We start from the raw sequence: 22,751 nt of genomic DNA, 5'->3' as shown, positions 1-22,751 counted from the left end.
GGACTTTTAAGACTGTCAACCTCGTATGTATGGTTCCATTTTTTCCCCCCACTTCTTTTTCGCATGTGCACACAATGCAATTGGAGTACGTAGAACTGCTGCGGTTAGTAACAAGTTGTTGTCAGCCATCTTGAACTTTGACGAAAAATTTGATGACAGTGTAATACCCCTTGTAGCGCTACGCCAAAGATCTTTGTCAAATATATTGGACGGAATATTGGATCACATCTTTGATCAAATCTTTGACAAAGAAATTTGATAGTGTAATACCGGCCTTAGTGTTGGCTTCGGTCGCAGATCCCGATTTTCTTTCTTGAGTGAGTCAATATCGCTTCTTAAGGAACTGATTATGAATTGTAAGCTAGCAATTAGTTCTTTTAGCGTTGTTATTTCAGTGTTACAATTCATACAAACTCCCTTTTTAACAGCATAACTATAACTATTTCTCAAGTTAGATTCACACACTTCTACAGAATCGTCAGTGTATTGAGTAGTGAGATGTCAGAACTTCGAAAAGAAATAAGTGAGTCATTAGTCAAACAAACGGCCAGTTCTCTTCCGCAAAAAACTCTAACGATTGGACAAATATACCATATAAAAACAGAGGTGTGAATACGAAAGCATCACCAGGGAGTAAAAACACGAAGCAGTTGGCTGTTAAAAACAAATTTCAAGTTCTTTCCGTGAGTGAAGAGGCGGATTTAGGCCTAACATCGGTAAGGGAACATGAACTTTTGAACAAACTTTGTAATCAGAATGGTGATACAGGCTCTGAGTTCAGCATTAACGCAAACAATGAAGGTGCGAAATTGAGCATGCCCTCTATTGTACATAATAATGGGGCATCTATTGCACGTAGTAATGAGAAAGACACTATCAATCAAAACGTACAACGGTGCAAAGACGAAAGTAATGTATTATTTTTAACGGACAGTCACGGCAGAAAAATGACGAGACTATTCAAAGAAAACAGGAAATACGACGCAACAGGTTTTGTGAAGCCAGGAGCAACAGCAAAAAACATTATTGGTGTTGATTTACAAGACAAAATGTCGGGAAAAAATGACTATGTCGTGTGTATAGCGGGTGCAAATGATGTTGCGAAAAACGAAGCAAATAACTGTCTCACTGAACTAAAGAAATTCCTGGAACGCAGTAAACAAAAAAATACGATAGTTGCAACATTACCACACAGATATGATCTAATGTATCACTCGTGTGTAAATAAAGAAATTCGTAAAACTAACATTAAAATAAAACAGATGTGTTCTTTGTTTGGAAAATGTAGCGTCCTTGATATAGGCAAATTGGACAGATGCCAGCATACCAAACACGGAATGCATCTAAATTATGAAGGAAAAAACGTTGTATGTAAAATGATAAAAGAAATCATTGCGAACAGAGAGAGAGCGAACAGAAAAATTCCATGTACCGGTATAGGACCAGTCTCAGCAAAATAAAAAGAAGCACCCTCAAAAGCAGCAGAATCGTCAGTGGCGGAACCAACAGCTAAAACAACATATTCAGCGGTAACTCAGCGTTTTTTATGGTGAGTAACACGAGAGATGAGGATTCAAAGTTGCGTGAAGCATCTATCTCGTGTGTTCAATATGAGTTTTCCACACCCCAAGCAATACTATCAACTAATGTACTGAAAAAAGCCACTCCTAGTAAACATCACGCAAATGCAGAGGTGAGAAAAAATCAAACTTTGTCTTTATTCCACCAAAATATATGTAGCCTCAAGAATAAAATAGACCAGTTGCTAATAAATTTAAAAGACGAGTGTGAAAGTGAGCCTGATATACTGTGTTTCTCAGAACATCACGTTATGAATGGGATCCACATGATACAGATTGAGAACTTTAGTTTAGCTACTCATTACTGTAGATCTGTTATGGAAAAAGGTGGTGTTGCAATATTTATAAAAAATAATATAGTGTATAAATCCCTAGATTTAAGCAAATACTGTGATGAACAACATTTTGAGGTGTGTGGCATTGAGTTAACAGCAGATAGTGCAACTGTTATTGTTCTGGCTGTTTACAGGGCACCTGCTGGAAATCTAAATGTATTTCTAAGACAAACTGAATCACTTCTGGCCCACCTATGTAGGAAAACTAAATCTATCATTGTTATGGGTGACTTCAATGTGGACCTTTTAACAGAAAATAGAAACAAGACAGATTTTGAACATTTAATGTACTGTTACAATTTAGTACCAGTTGTGGACACTCCAACTAGAGTAACTGCCAGCTCTAGCACTTTAATAGATAATGTATTTGTAGATAAGGATATTTGCAATAATTTAACCATGAAAAATATTATAAATGGTCTCTCTGATCATGAAGGGCAATTCCTCACTCTAAACCAAATGAATGTACAAAGAAAAGAAAATTTCATTTGGAAAACATTTAGGATTATAAACAGACACACCACTGAAACCTTTAATCAGCAATTACGGCTTGTGGACTGGTCTCCTGTATATGCTACAGTTGATGTTAATTCAAAATTTAATATATTTATCAATGAAGTTACAAGCCTTTTTGAAGAAGCAGTTCCTAAAAAATCAGTGAGAGAAAACCTGTTCAAATCTGGAAACAAGCCTTGGATTACTAAAGGCATCAAAATCTCTTGTAAAACAAGAAGAGAACTATATGCTGCAGCCAGGAGTTCAAATGATAACAGTAGGATTACACACTATAAAATCTACAACAAAGTTCTGAATAAGACAATTCAGGCAGCAAAGAACATGTGCTTGAAGGCAGAAATTGACAACTCGAGCAATAAAGTAAAAACTATCTGGAAATTTGTAAAGAAGGAAACGGGGAAAAATGCAGTTTGTAGTGAAAATATCCAAATAAAAAGTGAGGGTAATCTTGTTAGCGATCCAAAAACAGTTGCAGACACATTCAACTACAATTTTTTAACAGTAACAGAAAAAATAGGTTTACAAGGGTCCATGAAGCAAGCCATCAATCTTTTGAAAGCTAGAGTACCTGGTTTAGTGCAACACATGAAGGTAAAAACAGTCACTGTTCAAGAAATTGAAAGAGTTATTAAATCCCTGAAAAGTAAAAACTCTGCTGGAATTGTCAACATTTCTAACAAATTATTAAAATACTGCTCCAGCCATGTAAGTAAAGTCCTTTGCCACATTTTTGATGTATCACTTAAACAAGGAATAGTTCCTGAGAGGCTTAAGTACGCAGTTGTAAAACCGCTGTATAAGAAGGGGGATAAGACGGATACTGCTAACTATAGGCCAATATCACTACTGAAAAGCTTTTCAAAAGTTTTAGAGAAACTAATGCATGCCAGGATAGTTAAGCATCTCAGTGAACACAATAGCTTCAGCAAAAGTAAGTTTGGATTTCAGAAAGGTTTCTCAACGGAAGATGCAATATTTGCATTTACTGGCAAACTCTTGGAATCTATCAACAAAAAACTGAAAGTGATTGGCATATTTTGTGAGCTAACAAAAGCATTTGACTGTGTAAATCACCAAATTCTTTTACAAAAAGCTGCACATCTCGGTATAAGTGGTGCAGCAGGGAAATGGCTCGACTCATATCTGTCAAACAGAAAACAAAAAGTTGTAGTAGATAGTCAAGATGGTGTCCCAAAATCTTCAGAATGGGGTACCATCACATGTGGAGTGCCGCAGGTCTCAGTCCTGGGCCCCCTACTTTTTATTATATTTATAGATGATCTTCCTCTCTCTACGGAATATTGTAGATTCACCATTTTCGCGGATGACACTACACTACTTATTGATAATTCGGAAGATGAGCTTGAGGTAACGGCAAATAAGGTTTTAAATGAAACAGTGAACTGGTTCAACATTAATGGTCTTATTTTAAATTACTGTAAAACAAACTACATTCAGTTCCACAAAACATCCAAAGATGAGGAAATATTTGTAAAGGTAGGTGAGCAGACAATAACCAGGGTAGATTCCTCAAAATACCTAGGCTTGCATATTGATAGCAAACTGAATTGGTCCAACCACATCGTGGATCTGTGCAAAAGACTAAGTTCAGCAACATATGCATTGCGCATTGTTTCTTCTTATAGAAGTATGGAAACCATGAAGTCAACGTATTATGGTTACTTTCATGCAATTATGGCATTTGGAATTATATTTTGGGGAAATCAGCCACTGGCTAAAAAAGTACTGTGTGTACAAAAAAGAGCCATAAGGACCATGTGTGGAGTACATCCTAGAGCCACATGCAGGAATCTTTTTAAGAAGCTTGAAATACTTACATCCACTGCGCAATATATATTCTCATTGATGTGCTTCATAAGGAAAGAAAAATCCATCTTTAAGCTGAATAGTGCATATCACAGTCACAATACTAGAAGGAAACATGATATCCACTATGAACAGCCAAATCTAAGTATGGTGCAGAAAGGAGTCCATTTCAGTGGCTGTAAGATTTTTAATGCCCTCCCTTCTAGAATTAAGTGTTTGGTAGATGATGATCTCCTGTTTAAAAAAACCTTAAGGCAGTTTCTATTGCAAGGATCATTTTATACATTAGGAGAGTTCCTGAACTACAGTGTTTAACATCTCTTGTATTGTAAATTGCAAATGTATGCCCAAATTTGTATTTGTAATACCGAATATTTTTATTGTAAACATATATTTTGCAATATTTATTTCTCTGTAACACTTATTATTTTGTAATCTTTATCTCTCTCTAAAATGTATTTTTGTAGTGGGACCTAAGTTACTGTTCACTGTTTTTTGTTTTGTAATCTCTATCTATATCTAAAAAGTATTTTTTTTTTGTAGTGGGACCTAAGTTACTGTTTACTGTTTTTGTTTTGTTTAACGTATTACCATAAATTCTGGCCAAAAGCTTGTAAAATTGACACGATCCATATCCTGTGATACTGTCACAACATGGATCACCGTAACAAGAGATAAATAAATAAATAAATAAATAAAAACTACACTCGCGGCCATCTTAATCCCACAGTCCTGTGTAAATGAGGCTATCTCACAAACGAACTCTAAGTTAGCAAAGTTGTGTAAGCATTTTAACAGTACTTGTGTTGTAGATATAAGCAGTTTTGGACGAGAATTATTTACAAGACACGGTATGCACCTGAACAGATCAGGAAAAAAAGCATTAGGTACTGTCTTAAAAACAAAAATATTGGAAGAAGTCCACAAATGTACCCCAAAGTTGGAACCAGTCACACTTAAATGGATCCAGCCATCAAGTCAGACTCGGTTTCAAACTCAAATGTTTCAGGAAATTGTTAATAATGAACGTACTGTGTCTGTAGCTATAGATAATCATTTAGGCAAAAGTTTACATCTGTCTCTAATCCCAAAGAAATGACGATTTTTCACCAAAATGTGGGAGGACTTGGTAATAAAGTAAATGACATTGTGGCGGCAGCACCGTCCAACACATGAAGGGCTGAACTACGGCACTGCTGACACAAGTAGGGGCAGCTGTACCGTTACGCGGAATTTCGGCAACGGTGCGTCGCACACCGGACCGCACGGGAACAAAGCTGCGACCAGTGCGAGCTAGTCGACGCGACGCGACACACGTCTCCCCAGTTCTTCCTCCGCGGACCACGTGCGTCGAGTCAATGTGACTTCGCCGTAAATGCGTACGCGTGGTCGTAAACGCAATCGCCGTTAAATTGTCTCTCGTTTCTTCGCGGACGTTACGGCGCCTCCTGTCGCGCCAGGAGCAGAACATTCGGTGACGCGGCCTTTTGCCTCGCTTGGTCCACGCGGTCGCGCCACGGCTCGTCACTGGAGTGTACACCCTCCGGGATCGGTGAGCAAGCCGTGCCGCCAGTGCAACGCACCCATATAGACGACCATCAGCGAAGATTGTTATGTGACATTTATTGTAGCGGTAGGAAAAATAAATGTGTCCTGTCCCGAAACCGCTCTAGTCATTTATTGCCACAAAGCCTCTCCCTTGAGCACAGTGCGTGGGCGCGGTGATAAAGCCGGTTCACTGCACATGAGCGACTGTAAGCGGAGATACAACACGTTCCCGCTTCAACATTACTGTTCCGTTAGAGGAACCACAAGGAATAAAAGATACTGATGTATTATGTTTTAGTGAACACCATGTGAAAGATATTGAAAGGTTACAGCTAAGTGGTTACTGTCAGGCGGTGCATTACTCTAGAACCATCATGGAAAAAGGTGGAGAGGTAATTTATGTAAAAAACAACATATCTTACAATGCATTAGATTTAAAGAGCCATTGTATACAGCAACAAATTGAAGTATGTGGTGCTGAGATTACTGTAAATGACTTCACGGCTGTAGTGTTAACACTGTATAGATCTCCCTCAGGGAATTTGAATGTATTTCTTAAGCACTTAGATTCTTTATTATCCATACTGTACTCAAAGTCCAAGAACTTGATAATTACTGGTGACTTTAATGTTGATTTCCTAAATGAGAGCAATAGAAAAGCTGATTTAGTACATTTAATGGAGTCTTATAATCTGATGGCAATAGTAGATTTCCCAACTAGGGTTACTGTTAACAGTAAAAGTCTGATAGATAATATATTTGTAGATAAGTCTGAATGCAATGAGATCACTGTACATCCAATCCTTGGCCTTTCTGATCATGGTGGTCAATTGCTTAGGCTCAATTACATCAGTGTGTGCAACAGTTCCGAGCATTTTTGCAAATCTTTTAGGATAATAAATGAACAGGGCCTTAAAAAATTCAATGCACCTGAACAGATCAGGAAAAAAAGCATTAGGTACCGTCTTAAAAACAAAAATATTGGAAGAAGTCCACAAATGTACACCAAAGTTGGAACCAATCACACTTAAATGGCTCCAGCCATCAAGTCAGACTCGGTTTCAAACTAAAATGTTTCAGGAAGTTGTTAGTAATGAACGTACTGTGTCTGTAGCTACAGATAATCTTTTAGGCAAAAGCTTTCATCTGTCTCTAATCCCAAAGAAATGACGATTTTTCACCAAAATGTGGGAGTACTTGGTAATAAAGTAAATGACATTACTGTTCTGTTAGAGGAGCTACAAGGAATAAAAGATACTGATGTATTATGTTTTAGTGAACATCATGTGAAAGAGATAGATTGGAGCCCAGTTTATAGAGAAACAGATGTAAACAAAAAGTACAATTCATTTTTAAAAGAATTCATGTCTGTATTTGAGTCCATCTTTCCCAAAAAAGTTGTTAGAAATAGTCATATAGGCAATGCCAAGATGTCTTGGATCACTACAGGGATAATAACATCTTGTAGAACAAAGAGGATGTTATACAGTCCTCTCAGGACTTGTAATGATCCAAAGAAACGACAACACTACAAACTTTACTGTAGCATTCTCAAGAAGGTTATAAATAAATCTAAAAGTATGTGCATAAAATCAGAAATTGAAAGCTCAGAAAATAAAATTAAAACCATATGGAATGTAATAAAGAGGGAAACTGGCAGGACAACAGGGAACATGTCTCAGTTAGAGATTAAAACAGGGGACAGTATCATAAAGAAACCTGAGTTGGTTGCAGAAATATTTAATAACCACTTTTTGAGAGCAGCAGAGAAGACAGGCTGTAATGGTTCTATGGAAGAATCATTGTCCCTCCTACAGAAAGCTATTAGCAACAGAATCCCACAGTTATCCTTACCTCCAGTTACTGTAAGTGAAGTCATAAGAGTAATTAGATCATCAAAAAATAAAAATTCTGCTGGTGTGGACAATATTTCTAGTAAAATACTGAAACACTGTTATAAATTTGTTAGTCCCGTCTTATGCAACATATACAATGCATCCCTACAAGATGGGATTGTCCCTGACAGACTAAAGTTGGCTCTAGTGATTCCTCTATTTAAAGAAGGTGATAAAAGCATTGTTACAAACTATCACCCAATATCCCTATTAACAACCTTCTCGAAAATTCTAGAAAAACTCATTCACAGGAGGATTGTAGACCATCTCAACTTCCACAGTATCTTAAGCAAAAATCAGTTTGGTTTTCATGCTGGTCTTTGTACTGAACAGGCAATATTCTCTTTCAGCAACCAAGTTTTGGAAGCCATTAACAAAAAAATGTCTCCAGTGGGTATTTTTTGTGACCTTACGAAAGCCTTTGACTGTGTAAACCACCAAATTCTTTTGAAAAAGGCAGAATACTATGGTTTAGGTGGTGCTGTTGGCTTGTGGCTACAATCATATCTACAGGATCGGAAGCGGACTGTAATGCTAAATGGCTCTTCTGGAGAACCTGCCTCGTCTGAATGGGGCACGATAACGTGTGGTGTGCCTCAAGGCTCCGGTTTGGGCCCACTGCTTTTCCTCATCTTTATTAATGATCTTCCTCTTTGTTCTGAGACAAACAGCAAATTTACCTGTTTGCCGATGATTCCACAATTCTAATTGACGATTTGATTGATCATGATCTTGAACAAACTACAAATACTGTTTTTAATGACATCTTAAATTGGTTCTCCTCAAATGGTATCTCACTCAATGCAGATAAAACTCATTATATGAGGTTCCATACATCACAAAGTAATCCCAATGAAATTAACATAAAATGTACAGATCAACCAATACAGAAAGTTGAAGATACAAAATTCCTGGGTGCTTACATAGACAGTAAATGTAATTGGTCAGTTCACATTTTTCATCTATGTAAAAAACTTTCCTCGGCAACATTTGCGTTACGGGTCATTTCTTCAGCCATTGATGTCATATGCTATCATATTCTGGGGGAACCAACCACTTGCAAAAAAAGTTTTCACCATCCAAAAAAAGCAATCAGAATAATGTGTGGGGTCCATCAAAGACACTCTTGCTGGTACTTGTTTCAGAAGATAGGTATCCTAACAACTGCCTCACAGTATATTTTTTTCCTTTCTGACCTTTGTGTGCAAAAATTATTCTATCTACCAAGACAACAGTAAATTCCACGGTTATAACACCAGAAACAAAAACAATCTACATTTTGAAATGAAACGTCTCACTCTGGTACAAAAAGGAGTTTCCTACTCCAGCATTAAGCTGTTCAATGCTCTACCACTACATATCAAATGTGTTCATACAGAACTGCCAAAATTTAAACAAGTTCTCAAAGATTACCTGACAGAGAAATCTTATTATACTGTGGATGAATATCTGAAAGAAAATGTATACCATTACTAAACTTATTGGGTCTAGAAGTAGTTCAATTGATTTTATTGTGCATTTGGGCATTAGCACACTTTTTGTAACAACAAATTGGCTGTACCTGTATTTGCACTTGCAGGCCTAATATCTGATTTAACTTTGTGCTCTTATCTTTAAACTTTATTTGAAACTCCTTTTTCTGTTAAATGGTTGTTATGTTATCTAGCTGACATTGTATCTGTTACTGTATTTATAGTATGTGTTACTTAAACTATGTACAATTTGGCATTGAATTGCCCTTGTATTTATTGTAAGTTTAAATTGAAACCTGTACAATTTGACACGTTCCATATCCTTGTGATTGACTCACTAACTGGATCTATGGAACAAGAAATAAATAAATAAATAAATAAATCACCTGTGCAGGAATGGAAAACTGACACCAGAAGGTGACATGAAGCCCAATGTGGATGGGCTCAGAGGCAACAGTGTGACATCAGGTGGCACCCGGCCTTCCACGCAAAGGTGAAAGTGATTATTATACCTTGAGCAGAGGCTGTCCTCCATGCAGATTGCTCAGAGATGCTGCCCCTAGCATCTGGAAATGGCAGCTGAAATTCATTTACTGTGACATCCAAAACCATGCTCCCAAACAGCCACACCCAGATGGAAGAGGCACAGCAGCTACTGGGGCTGATGTCTTGGTGGAGTGGGCAGGAGGTGTAGCAGTGCCCTTGACTGACAACTCTGAAGTAGTTGCACTGGGCTTTTCTCACTGAATTGCGTGAAACAGTGTGAGGAGGGAAGCCCATCTAAGGCAACATTGAATGAAGAATTGGCAACATACCTTTTATCTAACAAGGGAACCTCTCCATCGCACCCCCCTCAGATTTAGTTATAAGTTGGCACAGTGGATAGGCCTTGAAAAACTGAACACAGGTCAATCTAGAAAACAGGAAGAAGTTTTGTGGAACTATGAAAAAAATAAGCAAAATATCCAAACTGAGTAGTCCATGTGCAACATAAGCAACATTAAGGACAACCTGTGTGCAGGAGCGCAATGGTCTCGTGGTTAGCGTGAGCAGCTGCAGAATGATAGGTCCTTGGTTCAAATCCTCCCTCGAATGAATATTTTAATTTTTTATTTTCAGACAATTATGTGACGCACATGCCGTCACCAGTGTCGTACAGAATATATCAGACGTGTTTTCCTGTGGAGGAATCGGTTGACTTATGACCTTGCTATCAAATGTTATCGGTTCCCATTGGAGAGGCACGTCCTTTCGTCTACTAATCGCATGGTGTTGGGGTGCGGTTGCAAAACACAGACACTAAACTTATTACAGTGAACAGAGACGTCAATGAACGAACGGACAGATCATAACTTTGCGAAAAAAAAGAAGTAAATTTTTCACTTCAGGGAAGAGTTGAACCAAGAACCTCTCGTTCTGCAGCTGCTCACGCAAACCATAGGACCACGGCGCTCCTGAGTCTACGCTTTACATGAAGATGCTTGCGCATGGACGACTCAGTTTGTATATTTTGCTTATTTTTTCATAGTTCCACACAAATTCTTCCTGTTTTCTCGATTGATCTGTGTTCAGTTTTTCAAGGCCTATCCACTGTGCCAACTTATAACTAAATCTGAGGGGTGTGCGATGGGGAGGTTCCCTTGTAAGTTTCTAACATTTGCACTAAGTTTTCCACTTCACCAATAGATTGTGGATGGAATGATGGGATAAGGATATGCCAGATACCACAGGAATCACAAAATGCTGTATACTCTTCCGATGAAAATTGTGGACCTTTATTGGACACTAATGTCGTGGGTAGGGCTTCAAGTGAGAAGATTTTGGGCAAGTCTGTGACAGTGGCAGCTGTGGATGTTGAGACACAATGAATGACATATGGAAAATGAGAATATACATCAATGACCAACAGCCAATCACTGCTAGTGAAATCCACATGTATACAGCCCCAAGCATCTGACAGCATCAGCCAAAGAGACAATGATGCATGTTGAGCTGCTTGGTTCATTGCACACTGTGAACAGGTGGTAATGAGGGAGGTAACGTCACAATCCAAACTGAGTCAAAATATGAGTTGACAGGCCAATGCGTCTATGTATGACACACCGCAGTGATCTATATGTAATAAATGAATAACCTCCAAATGAAGAACTGAGGCAATCACTACATGAGAAGCCACATGATCTATGTTAAAAGCAGAATGCCATCCACAACAGAGAATCAGTGATGAAAGATGTAATAATTATTGATGGGGTCTGATGCATGAGAAGGTGGTGAATCCAGCCAACCATGTTGAATGAATGTTATGACCTTCCACAAAATGAGATCCAAAGCTACAGCCTTTGCAATCCATGTGCTAGTTACAGGAAAATCATTAGCTCTCTGCTGTGTGGATACATCAATATTGAAACAAATTAATGCCTCCTGATCAGATCTTGGTTCTGGATTGGGTGGAAGGTGGGACAAAGCATCAGCATTTTTTCGTCGATTCATCGATCAGAAATTAATCTTGTAGTAGTGACATGAAAGCGAAAGAGCCCGACAGTGAATTTGATGTGCTGATTTATCTGGTAATGTAACAGAAGGACTGAGTAAGGAAACCAACGATTTGTGATCAGTGGCCAGGTGGAATTTGGTACCACAGAGAAAAACTTGGAATTTGTTCACAGCATATACAGTGGCCAAAGTCCCTTTTTCTATCTGAAAGTAGCTTGCCTGAGCAGGAGTCAGCTGTTTTTAAGCATAAGCAACAGGCCATTTAAAACCATCAGGATATCGATGAACCAATATCGCCCAAACCTGTACTGAGAAGCTTCTGTCTCAAGGATGAAATGGAGGTCTGGTTGGTACATCACTAAGCTTGGCATGATCTTAAGTGTAGAAAACATGGTTTCATAAGTCAGCAACCAATGAAACTGAGTCCCTTTGAGCAGCAACACATGTAATGGCTGCATGACGTTGCTGCCCCAGGCACAAATTTATGGTAGTAGGTGACTCTAGCTAGAAAAACCTGAAATTCTGTGACTTACATAGGGCATGGAAGTGATACTATAGCAAAAACAGATTGATAGTAGGTTGAAAAAATTGACATTTTTCTAAATTACAAACCAACCTGGCCACTTGCAGGACAGGAAGAAAGAGTACAGAGATTTTGTAAATGTTCCTCAGTGGAGGCACCAGAAACAACAATGCCATCCAAATAATTTGACCTACCCAGTACAGACATTGTAAGTTGTTCCAAAAATCATTGAAAAATAGAGGTCGTGCTGATGACTCCAAAAGGCAACCACAGATATTGGTACAGGCCAAAAGGCTATTGACAACTAACATATGCTGTGACTCTGTATCTAAAGGGAGTTGTAAATAGGCATCCAACAACTCAATTTTTAAGAAATATTGTCTATGCAACAACTTTCCAAAGGGTTCATGCAGCTGTGGTATTGCGTATGTATCCACTATAAATTGTGCATTCACAGAAACTCTAAAATCACCACAGAGGTGTAAGCAGCCTGAAGCTTTCCTTACTATAATTAAGTGGGTAGACTATTCACATGATGCGATAGGCCAAACAATGCCAGATTCCATGAGACAATCTCATTCATCTTCGACTTGTTCCCTGAGTGACACTGAAACTGGACAGGACAAGAAGAAAAATGATGCTGAGCAGAAGATTTCATGGTAATGTGCACTTGAAATTTTTTGGCACACCCCAATCTAGGAGAGAACAAAGGTGAAAACTCAGAACAAAATGCGTGTAACTTTGTATACAGTGCTTGTTCAGACATTAAATTCGCTTCATCTATAATGGTAAAACCAAACAACTTCAAAGTATCTAGTGCAAAAAGATTCTCCATATGTGAGTTACCTACAACATGAAATATAAGTGACCAGACTACTGACTTGTAGTTACTGGGTCAGAGAATATTCTGTTTATAGGAATATTCTGTTTATTGTAAATTACTAACTTTCATGACACAGGGAGAAGTGGAGTGGAGCCCAAGTCCATATAAGTTTGTGAGTGTAATAGGGTTATCACAGCTCCTGTATCCACTCATAATGGTAGAATGTTACAAAAAACAATATCATCAATGAAAAGCTTGTTTGGTGCAACAGAAGTAGCCAATATAATACTTACATCCATATCTGCATCAGAACCGTTGTGCTGAAATTTTGCATTACAAACAGAAGCAATGTGGACTTTTTTGTTGCAATTATGACAAGTAGCCCAGCATTTTGGGCAGTATGGGCAATCATGGTTAATGAAACAATAAGGGTAGGATGGGAGTGTGGAACACATACATTGCTATTTACTGGCTTGTTTACTCTATTGGTGCAGCTGCTGCTGGGAGAAATGCCAGCCACCTTAATGCTGTGAGCATGTGTGGACCAGCCCGCCTGAATATCTGCAGTCTAATGAACTGCTTTCTGAGCATGAAGGCATGCCGGTCCCTGGCATGAATCTGCCCAGCGGATTAGTGTCAAGTTCTGGTGTGCCGGCCAGCTTGTGTACGGTTTTAAGGTGGTTTTCCATCTACCTCCGTAAATGTGGGCTGTTTCATTTTATTCTGCCTCAGTTACACCATAATGGCAATTTCTGTGCAAACACTGTCTCCACGTATACTTACACCATCATTACTCTACCACACAAACATTTGGGGTTACACTCATCTGGAATGAGACATTCCCGGGGGTAGTGGGGGGTGAGTCCACTGGGTGCCAAACTGCACAATAACCCTGGGTTCAGTGTAAGATATGGTGGGGTGGCTGGACTGTTATGGCCTGTTGTGGGGTTGTGAGCCACTGAGGGCTATGGCAGGATGAAACCTCTCCATCATTTCTAAGTCCCTGGTTTAATACACAATACGATGTGTGAACCACTGCAACCATGTCTTCCCCCTGCAAACTATCTGAAGCTCAGTGTAGAGGAGATGTTTGGATTGATGATACCTCACATGATGACTCATTTTGGTAACATGCAGCTCTTGACACCTCAAATGACCATACAATAGCTAGAAGCTCAGAGAGGGATGGATTTTCACACTGGAGGGCACAATATCATACCTCACGATCTTGAGCTAATGAATGATTGCATCTCTCACCATCTGATCAACACATGACTCTTTATGCACATCAGACACAAGATGACAACAATGACTTAACCCATGGAGTTCAGCCCCATGCTCGATAGGACTGATGCAGTTGATTCCTACAATGCTAAACCTCAACCTATGATGCAATTACATGGGTGCACTTACAGTAGTATTTTGAAAGAATTTCACACTTTTGGTCAAACATTAAAGAAGACAGATCCTGAAAAGGCGTGAGGTGACATAGGACTTGATATATTGTTGGCCATATTTATTTGTGCAACACCGTGGTTAATGATTCTTGCTGTTCAGTCAAACTGCGTAAAATTTCCTCTGTAACACCACCAACCAACCATTGTGAGAGTAAACAGAGGACCAATGATAGTAGAAGTTTTTGCAAAGAACAGGACAACAATCATTGCCAATCATGTTGTAGGAATAAGTACAACATGACCAATAGACAGAACACAACATTATTCCACAGAAGGAATCATTACTGCACACATACTAACATTCACATAACACTCCACAATTATCAATAAATGCTCAAAGCTCACAAATGGGCTCAGTTTTATTTCACAAAATTACTTCCTTTGAATATCTGGTCACAAAGAAGAATCATATATTTTTCATTTTCACTTTTAGCCTCAATATACTTTAGAATTAAACTTTTGTTCATTCCCTTTGCTGCATTCCAATTAACAACCAAGACCACTAGTCACTAATTGACTCTTTCTCATGACATGAAATTGCATCAGTTCCCTACAGTTAGCCCATAACTGTAATGTTCAAACTTTTTGCAACACTAGAAATGTAGCAGCCACCAGAAGCTAGCTGTTGATATCTGTATTTTAATACATGTAATGGTAATTGAAGCTTTCTATACTACATGGAAGAGGCTAGGTGCCCATCATTGCTACCATGACTCAGAAAAAGGACCAAGGATGATTTCTCAACACAGGTGATTGGCATCATTGGTGCTGAAATGAACTTTAGCTTACATCTGGCAGTATCCAGTGCTGCCAGAACTACTTTTTTGGCTCAGAGAATATTCTCCCACCTCCCAGCAAGTGTAGTGAGATCAAATAGGACTTCCCTCCTAACCTAGATGCTATTTCTTTCTGAGACACTCCATCACCTGCTTAATGTTGTAACTCCAAGCAATGAGTAACTCTTCCTGGATGCAACTCTAGACCTTTCAGGAAGGCTGGCCTAGCACCAGAAAATGCGATAACACTTAATGATTTAGTGGGAATCAACTGCTTCAGCAAAAAATAATAACAGGTCAGGCACATAACACGAAAATTAAAAAAATGGCTTTTATTGTTGTAAAAATCAAAGAATGAAAATATTGATTATCAGGTATCAAAGGTGTACTCTTGCCCTTGTTGCTATGCAAATCCTTTTAAAATATTAAATGCTACACAAGTAGGAAAACGTTCTTCTTGATGCTTTAAGTGACTAATTGTCTGCTTGGCCATCATAAACACAGTGCACTTTACATTTACCATTTACTACATTATTCAAGAAACAGAAACAGTTTATTTTATGGGTTACCATGAAATTAGTTTTTTAGATCCATGGATGGGAACATTAGATTAGATTAGTTTACGTTCCATAGATCCGTGTTGAGGAGATCCTCGTGGATGTGGAACATGTCAAATTTTTTTTTCTAAAGCTGAAAAACAATACTAATACACTCCTGGAAATGGAAAAAAGAACACATTGACACCGGTGTGTCAGACCCACCATACTTGCTCCGGACACTGCGAGAGGACTGTACAAGCAATGATCACACGCACGGCACAGCGGGCACACCAGGAACCGCGGTGTTGGCTGTCGAATGGCGCTAGCTGCGCAGCATTTGTGCACCGCCGCCGTCAGTGTCAGCCAGTTTGCTGTGGCATATGGAGCTCCATCGCAGTCTTTAACACTGGTAGCATGCCGCGACAGCGTGGACGTGAACCGTATGTGCAGTTGACGGACTTTGAGCGAGGGCGTATAGTGGGCATGCGGGAGGCCGGGTGGACGTACCGCCGAATTGCTCAACACGTGGGGCGTGAGGTCTCCACAGTACATCGATGTTGTCGCCAGTGGTTGGCGGAAGGTGCACGTGCCCGTCGACCTGGGACCGGACCGCAGCGTGCGCCAAGACCGTAGGATCCTACGCAGTGCCGTAGGGGACCGCACCGTCACTTCCCAGCAAATTAGGGACACTGTTGCTCCTGGGGTATCAGCGAGGACCATTCGCAACCGTCTCCATGAAGCTGGGCTACGGTCCCGCACACCGTTAGGCCGTCTTCCGCTTACGCCCCAACATCATGCAGCCCGCCTCCAGTGGTGTCGCGACAGGCGTGAATGGAGGGACGAATGGAGACGTGTCGTCCGTCTTCAGCGATGAGAGTCGCTTCTGCCTTGGTGCCAATGATGGTCGTATGTGTATTTGGCGCCGTGCAGGTGAGCGCCACAATCAGGACTGCATACGACCGAGGCACACAGTGCCAACACCCGGCATCATGGTGTGGGGAGCGATCTCCTACACTGGCCGTACACCACTGGTGATCGTTGAGGGGACACTGAATAGTGCACGGTACATCCAAACCATCATCGAATCCATCGTTCTACCATTCCTAGACCGGCAAGGGAACTTGCTGTTCCAACAGGACAATGCACGTCCGCATGTATCCCGTGCCACCCAACGTGCTCTAGAAGGTGTAAGTCAACTACCCTGGCCAGCAAGATCTCTGGATCTGTCCCCCATTGAGCATGTTTGGGACTGGATGAAGCGTCGTCTCACGTGGTCTGCACGTCCAGCACGAACGCTGGTCCAACTGAGGCGCCAGGTGGAAATGGCATGGCAAGCCGTTCCACAGGACTACATCCAGCATCTCTACGATCGTCTCCATGGGAGAATAGCAGCCTGCATTGCTGCGAAAGGTGGATATACACTGTACTAGTGCCGACATTGTGCATGCTCTGTTGCCTGTGTCTATGTGCCTGTGGTTCTGTCAGTGTGATCATGTGATGTATCTGACCCCAGGAATGTGTCAATAAAGTTTCCCCTTCCTGGGACAATGAATTCACGGTGTTCTTATTTCAATTTCCAGGAGTGTAGTATGAATATATACAATACATCATTTGTTTCTATTACAAAATTCGTCGATGGAGTAGAAGGAGTTGACCGCTAGTAAGTCTTTCAGGCTCCTTTTAAACTGATCTTCATTTGTAACTAAATTTTTTATGTTTACTGGCAAATTATTGAGGGTGAGTGTTCCTGAGTAGTGGACCCCTTTTTGAACTAAGGTAAGTGCTTTTAAGTCCTTGTGCAGATCATTTTTGTTCCTGGTATTGTATGTATGAACTGAGCTGTTTGTTGGAAAAAGAGATATATTATTTAGGACAAATTTCATTAATGAGTGAATATACTGAGAGGCAGTAGTTAGTATACCCAGTTCTTTGAAGAGGTTTCTACAGGACGTCCGTGAATTTACTCCACAAATAATACGTATTACACGCTTTTGGACTCTGAAAACTTTTGTTTGACTTGAAGAGTTACCCCAAAATATTATACCATATGACATTATGAAATGAAAGTAGGCAAAGTATGCAAGCTTTTTCATTTTTATGTCGCCTATGTCTGCTAACACTCAAATTGCAAATACAGATTTGTTAAGGCGTTTCTGCAGTTCTGTGGTGTGCTCTTCCCAACTGAATTTATTATCAAGTTGTAATCCCAGGAATTTAAGACTGTCAACCTCTTCTATTTGCTCTTCTTTGTATTTTATGCATATGCTGGGTGGAAACCTCTTACAGGTTCTAAATTGCATATAGTGGGTCTTTTCGAAGTTTAATGTCAGTGAGTTGGCTTTAAACCATTTATTAATATCCATGAAAATATCATTAGCAGATCTTTCTAGAACTACACTTGACATACTATTTATTGCAATACTTGTGTCATCTGCAAACAAAACAAACTCTGCTTCTGACAGTGTAACTGATGAGAGATCATTAATGTACACAAGAAAAAGCAATGGCCCTAAGATGGATCCTTGTGGGACACCACATGTAATTTCTTCCCATTCTGTAGATGACTGATGACTTAATTCACTAGTCCGTTGCACTGACACCCTTTGTTTCCTGTTAGTGAGGTATGACTTGAACCATTTTGAAGCACTGCCCGTGACACCATAGAATTCTAATTTACTTAAAAGGATGTTGTGGTTCACACAATCAAATGCCTTTGACAATCACAGAAATTACCTGCTGCTTGTAATTTGTTATTTAATGAATTAAGTACATTTTCACTGTAGGTGTAAATAGCCTCCTCGATATCAGAACCCTTCAGAAATCCAAACTGTGTTCTTGATAATATGTTATTTGTGGTCAGATGGTTGAGCAGCTGCCTGTACATTACTTTTTCTAATATTTTTGAGAATGCTGGCAAAAGTGAAATCAGTCTGTAGTTTGATGGTATCTCTTTATCCCCTTTCTTGAATAGAGGCTTAACATCTGCATATTTTAGCCAGTCAGGAAATGTCCCAGTTATAATTGACTGGTTACACAAGTAACTTAGAATTGTACTAAACTCACAAGAACATGCCTTAATTAAATTTGTTGATATTTCATCGTACCCACTAGAATGCTTTGTTTTTAAAGATTTTATTATGGACGTTATTTCTTTTGGTGAAGTGAGTGATATATTCATGTACTTGAAGCTATTTGTGAAGGCTAGTTTCAGATATTCAAGGGCATTATTTACTGATCCTGAAAGTCCCATTGTATCAGTAACAGATATAAAGTACTTGTTAAATAGATTTGCCACTCTATGCTCATCAGTTACTAATGTGTCATCTACCCTTAGTGCTATTTGCTCCTGTTCCTTTCTGGTTCTACCAGTCTGGTCTTTCACTATATCCCATATTGTTATTATTTTGTTCTCTGACATTGCTATCTTCTTCTCGTAGTGCATTTGTTTAGACATCTGAATTACTTTTTTTAATGTTTTACAGTATTCCTTGTATTTAGCTAAATCATCAGCATTGGAGCAGATACATTTTCCTTTTTGTCTTACAGGAAATCTTTATTCCTTGTGTAATCCATGGTTTTATTTATAGACTTCTGTTTAATTTTAGTAACTTTTAGAGGAAAGCATTTTTCAAACATGGTACTGACATTGTTCATGAATGTGTTATATTTTTCATTCATGTCATGAGCACTAAAAACATCTTTCCAGTTCATATCTTTGAGCAGTTTTCTAAAACACTCAATTTTTGGTTGATAGACTACTCTCCTGTACTCAGATTTAGCAGTCTTGATAATCTGCTTAGAATTTACATCTAAAACAAGGAGCTGCATGTCGTGATCTGATAGTCCATTTATAACAGGGTTTATGATATGATTTTGTTCCTTTGATTTGTCTATAAAAATGTTATCAGTGGCTGTCCTTGAGGATTTAGTGATCCTAGTTGGAAAGTTTACAGTGTGAGTTAGATTGAAAGACAACATTACTAACTGCAGTGAATGTTTACTGGAAGATTGCATTAGAAAATCTGTATTAAAGTCATCAGCAATCAAAATTTGACAAACTGCCTATTGGCTTCTGTCTCGGGTTCTTCGGCCGACGTTCATCTAATGATTTTTCTGACGTTTCGCCACCATGAGTGGCTGGCATTGTCAAAGCTTCACCCTCCATTGCCGGTGGTGAACTGGAGCCGAGCTCGCGGGCGCAGACTATATGTACCTGGCGCGCCAACATCCGAGGGCTTCTCTGCGGTCATTTCCGGTGCGGTTCTCCTCTTGCTACCTGTGACGGTCGTTCGCTGCAGTACGGGAAGCCAGGATCCGTTGACCTTAAGGCTTTTCTCTTTCTTGTTCAAACTGTTCGCGTGTTTTTGTATTTCTACAGCTTCTCTGAACAAGCGCGTGTGATAATGCTTCTCTACAGCCAGAACTTCCGTGTCGGCGAATTTTATTACGTGATCTGTCTCATTCAGTGCGTGCTCTGCCATGGCCGATTTCTCCACCTGCCCCAACCTGCAATGTCGCTTATGCTCTTTGATCCTGGTGTTGATGTATCGTCCAGTCATTCCGACATAAACTTTTCCGCATGTGCATGGTATACGGTATACTCCCGACATTGCAAGTGGGTCTCTTTTCTCCTTCGCTGATCTAAGACACTCTTTGATCTTCCTTGTCGGTTTTTAAAATCGTCTTTACGCCATGTTTGCGCAATATACGGCCGATTCTGTCCGTCACTCTGGGAATGTATGGCAGAAAGTCCGTACCCGACATTTCTTTTTCTGGTTCCTTACTTCGCCGAGTGTATGGCTCTGTTACACTTCTAATATAATTTGTGGAGTACCCATTGCTCCTCAGGACAGTTTCCAGGTGTTGCATTTCTCGTTTGAGGTGTTGCGGCTCACATATTCGTCCTGCCCTCGTTATGAGCGTACTAATCATGCCTCTTTTCTGGTCGGGTGGTGGTTTGACAGTTTGTGCAGCACATCTACAAATGGCAGTTTCTTGTCCTTTTCTACTTCCATGGTAAATGTTATGTTGGCATGGAGGCTGTTCAAGTGCCTTAGGAAGTCACCGAGCTGTTCTTCACCAAGGCTCCACACCACGAAAGTATCATCGACGTACCTGTACCACACCTTAGGTTTGCAAGTCACCGAGTCCAGTGCGTGTGCTTCGAATTGTTCCATGAAGAAGTTGGCCACCACTGGACTGAGAGGACTACCCATGGCGACTCCTTCCAGCTGTTCGTAGAAATCGCCATTCCACGTGAAATAGCTCGTGGTGAGACATGCATGGAAGAGCTTTCTGATGTCCTGCGGGAAAATGGAACCGATGTGCTCCAGAGCGTCACTGAGTGCCACTTTCGTAAATAACGAAACAACATCAAAGCTGACCAAGATGTCGTTTGGTGCAAGTTTCTTTAGCTTTTCAATGAAATGTCCTGAGTCCTTAATGTATGTGTCAGTCTTCCCCACGTGTGGCTGGAGCAGAGAGGCCAAGTGTTTTGCCAGTTTATATGACGGTGATCCAGGAGCGCTAACGATCGGTCTCAGTGGAATGTTATTCTTATGGATCTTGGGTAATCCATACAGCCGAGGTGGTAGGGCTTCTGTGTTGCGCAGGTTTCTCTGTATGTCCGCCGGCAGAGAAGACGCCTTGATTAATCGATTCGTATTCCGTGTGATACTCTGCGTCGGATCTGTGCTTAGTTTTCGGTACGTCGTCGGATCTAATAGGTCTCGGATCTTTTGCTCATACTCTCCGGTCTTCATTACGACGGTCACATTCCCCTTATTGGCAGGCAGTACCAATATACTCTTGTTAGCTTTGAGATTCTTAATGGCTTGTACCTCTTCTTTCTTTAGGTTGCAAGATGGTGGTTTTGCTCGGCGCAGTATCCTGGCTGTTTCCATGCATATTTCCTCTGCCCTTTCACAAGGAAGGGTCCGAATGGCTGCTTCGGTGTTGGCAACGATATCCTCCATAGGTATAGTTCTCGGGGTGATAGCGAAATTCCCTCATTTTTGAAGAACAGACACTTCCTCTTCGGTCAATTGTCGTTCAGTGAGGTTGACCACCGTGTGTGACATGTCGGGAATCGCCTTGTCGGTCTGCTTCTGACATCTTTCAAACTTTTTCTTCTGTCGCTCAGTGCAGCGCTCGAGTTTGTTCTGCAGGCTCCTGTGAGTGATGCTGTCGATCTTGTCCCAGTCGTCTCGATGCATTCTGCTACTTAGTTGATAGAAAATGTCTAGAAGCTCCTGATCCGTTCTTGCCAAGTCTCTCTGTGTTGTATGTATTCGCTCACGAAGAAAATCTCGTTCCATTCTGTCATAGATACGATGTGCTTGGGCGGTGGTGAATAGGCGCTTACATCTCAAGAACTTCGGCGTAGCACATTCATCTCGGCACCGTGACAGAAAGGCGAGAGAGAACATCAGTCGCGCTTTCTTCTTCCATCGTTGGTCAAGGCGTCGGTACAATCTGCAAATCTTCTCCCCGTAGAGGCGTAATACAAAATTGTTAAGGCTTTCGTGGCCACTTGTTGACAAACTGCCTATTGGCTTCTGTCTCGGGTTCTTCGGCCGACGTTCATCTAATGATTTTTCTGACGTTTCGCCACCACGAGTGGCTGACATTGTCAAAGCTTCACCCTCCATTGCCAGTGGTGAAATGGAGCCGAGCTCGCGGGCACAGACTATATGTACCTGGCACGCCAACGTCCGAGGGCTTCTCCGAGGTCATTTCCGGTGCGGTTCTTCTCTTGCTACCTGTGACGGTCATTCGCTGCAGTACGGGAAGCCAGGATCCGTTGACCTTAAGGCTTTCCTCTTTCTTGTTCAAACTGTTCGCGTGTTTTTGTATTTCTACAGCTTCTCTGAACAAGCGCATGTGATAATGCTTCTCTACAGCCAGAACTTCCATGTCGGCGAATTTTATTAAGTAGTCTGTCTCATTCAGTGCGTGCTCTGCCATT

At 40.4% G+C, this 22,751-nt stretch overlaps 1 protein-coding gene across 1 annotated transcript in view; it reads left to right on the top strand.

The window, feature by feature from the left end:
- Window positions 1-256: 256 nt before the first annotated feature.
- The window catches only part of LOC126235616 (uncharacterized), a 161,739-nt gene continuing 139,244 nt past the window's right edge, over window positions 257-22,751 (top strand). Inside the window, exon 1 of the mRNA XM_049944331.1 lies at window positions 257-317. The gene's annotated coding sequence lies outside the window, so the exon portion shown is untranslated. The remainder of the gene's footprint in view (window positions 318-22,751) is intronic.

Source organism: Schistocerca nitens, chromosome 1, assembly GCF_023898315.1.
Source record: "Schistocerca nitens isolate TAMUIC-IGC-003100 chromosome 1, iqSchNite1.1, whole genome shotgun sequence".
In the NCBI taxonomy this organism is placed as follows: Eukaryota; Metazoa; Arthropoda; class Insecta; order Orthoptera; family Acrididae; genus Schistocerca; species Schistocerca nitens.
Note: the sequence above shows the minus strand (reverse complement) of the source record. Positions and strands in the feature narration are given on the sequence as shown.